Raw genomic sequence first — 2,844 nt, 5'->3', positions numbered from 1 at the left:
GCTTACAGTAGTTTAGAACATCTGTTGAAGTATGTTACAGTAACACCTTACTTTCTATATCAAAATCTGTATCAGTTTCATAGAGTTGGCTGTAACAATTATACACACTGTGTAGCTTAAATGACAGAAATTTATTCCCTCACATTACTGAAAGCCAGAAGTCTGAATAGAGTTGTCCTTTCTATCTGGAGACATCAAGGGAAAATCTATGTCATGCTTCCCCTAGCTAGTGGTGGTTATTGGCAATTCTTGGCATTCTTTGGCTTACAGCTGCATTACTCCAATCTCTGCTTCTTGCTCAACATGACATCCTCCTCTCTCTGTTTCTGTGTTCTCTCCCCTTCTTTAAAGGACAAAGTCACTGGTTTAGAGCCCACTCTAAATTCAGAATGACTTTGTCTTCAGATCTTTAACCAATTATATCAGTCATAATCCCCTTTCTAAGTAGGATCAGATTTTGAGGTCCTGAATAGATATGAAATTTTGAGAAACATTCAACCCCATACAGATAGGTTACTTTCAAAAGAGGTATATTAGATTGATTTTCAATAATAATAAGAGAAGTTAAAAAATAGTGAGTGATATTTGCTGAAAGAAATGATATACTGAAAGAAATTGACTTCTATCCTAAGCTTAGTAATAATATATATTTTCAAAAAGATCAAAAGCCATTTTCAGGAAACACAATCTGCTTAATTATGTGAAAAAAAAAATAGCAAAATTCCCATTCTATGTAGAAGAGTCTCAGCCATGCTGACACTTCTGGGTGGTCAATAACTCTGAAGGCCTCCACTAGCTAGGGTGTAGGTTATCTCTTAGTTTGCTTAGAACACACTAAATGTCACATTCTTTCACCAGTGTAGATTACTTCACATCACATTGTCAAGAAAATACTAGAAGGATTTTTTGATGATCCAAAGAATTGAGGAGAAGGAAAAGGAAAGTCTGGAGCTGCTTGGACTTGTCAGAAATTAAGGGACAAATGTATCAAAGATTTACATAAACTTTTGTATGTCCTTGTGAAAGAAACATGCTTCTAACTCTCAAGCAGGATCCCAAGAGGCAGAGATTGACAATACCAAGCCCAGAGTGCTTAGAAAAGGTGGTTGATACAATGGTGCATTAGTAAAGTTTTCCAGGAAAGAGAGCGCTAAGGCTTCTTCAGAGTGGCCAGGAAAAAGCTAGACCCTGTGCTTGGAGAAGAGACATCTTTGGAAGAATTATCTAGCACAAGTTCAAACAGTGGCCTATAAGATAGTCTTTGTAATGCCCTAGGTGGATCATTTTCTCAGACTGAGACTTGAGAAACAAGCCCACATCAAAATAAGAAAGCAAAGTTTAGAGAAAAAGAAAGTAAAATGTCTTCAGGAAAGGTTTCCATATCTCATTTTCATATCTTTCTGAAGCTCATTCCATCTACGATATCTGACCTGTTAATTAACCATTTGTTTTTCATGCATTATAGTCTATGTAGAAAATAAATATGTTAAGTGGTTTATAAAGGGGAAAAATCATTTTCAGATAATTACACAATAAGTTTGCTGCCAATAGATGTTCACTTAAGAAAATTCTAAAGAATGTGCTTCAGCAAGAAAGAAAATAAACCTGGATATTAAAGAAAATGAAAAGTATAGAAAAGGTGAAAATAGGTAAGTCAATCTAAATGAACATTGATGGTATATTATAGTGATAATAGTAGAATTTTTAAAAAGGTAAAAGTAAAATTGATAATATCTAAAATATGTGAAGTTTATTGAGGAAATATATTCTAATAATAAAAAGTAAAAGTAGTTATTACTTTTAGACTTTGTTGATTTTTAAGAACTCAGTGTAAATTTTCTAGAGTAACCACTAAAAGAATATTAAAAGTGTATAAATTCAAACAGGAAATAAAAATAATATATGGTGACTTACACACACACACACACACACACACACACACACACACATACACAGATACTCTCAATCAATCAATCCTAAAAAAAAAAAAAAACAGTGAAAAATTAAAAATAAACAAAATAGCATATGAGGGACAAATAGTACAAAATAAGAGGCTAAATTTACATCAGGTAAATAGAAAATATTCACATTAATTTATTTAATAGACTAAATGAACCAGCTACAGGACAGAGATTGTCAGAAAGAATAAAAAATACAATTGGATGATATTTGTAACAAATATAATTCCAATATAGAAAACAGAAAATGAAGGGATATAAATGAAATACCATGGAAATGCTCACACATCAAATTTCTAGGCAAAAATGCTTGACACTAGTAAAAAAAAAAAAAAGAAAGAAATTTTGTATATTGAGTAAGAGGTTTCACTTAAAAGGATAATATAACAATTTTATATTTTGCTTCATATAATAATACTGCTTCAAACTGTTATTCAAAATTTTAGTTGAATGAAAAAGAGAAAAATAGTTTCTCTTGGCAATTGATAAAGAAATATATAGCAATATATAAATAAGACTTATAAGAGTTGAAATTTGTAAGATTATAGTACTTGGAAAATAAATTTAATAAAATTGGTATAAGATACAAAGTAAACCATTGTTGAATACAAGTCTTTTAAAGAACAAATGAAACATTTAAAACAGTTGACCATATATTGAGCAAGTTTTATCACATTTCAAAGGGCTAGAGTACTATGAAGCACATTTTCTGATCACATCAAATTAAAAATGGCATGAATTTTTTAAAGGTAATTGAAATAATACCATGCTTATAAATTAAAAAGTGCACGTCTAACTTACCCATGGGTCATTTCTAATTGACTCTTGTGGAATAAAGTTAGAGTGTTTCACAGAGGAAAAAAATATAACTATATATTTAAAAAAT

At 30.8% G+C, this 2,844-nt stretch overlaps 1 pseudogene; it reads left to right on the top strand.

Moving 5' to 3' along the window:
- The first annotated feature begins 1,030 nt into the window (after positions 1–1,030).
- On the top strand, positions 1,031–1,404 carry LOC143401823 (large ribosomal subunit protein uL29m pseudogene; annotated as a pseudogene).
- Positions 1,405–2,844: the final 1,440 nt, after the last annotated feature.

Source organism: Callospermophilus lateralis, chromosome 6 (genome assembly GCF_048772815.1).
Source record: "Callospermophilus lateralis isolate mCalLat2 chromosome 6, mCalLat2.hap1, whole genome shotgun sequence".
In the NCBI taxonomy this organism is placed as follows: Eukaryota; Metazoa; Chordata; class Mammalia; order Rodentia; family Sciuridae; genus Callospermophilus; species Callospermophilus lateralis.
This window is presented reverse-complemented; position numbering and strand designations above follow the sequence as displayed.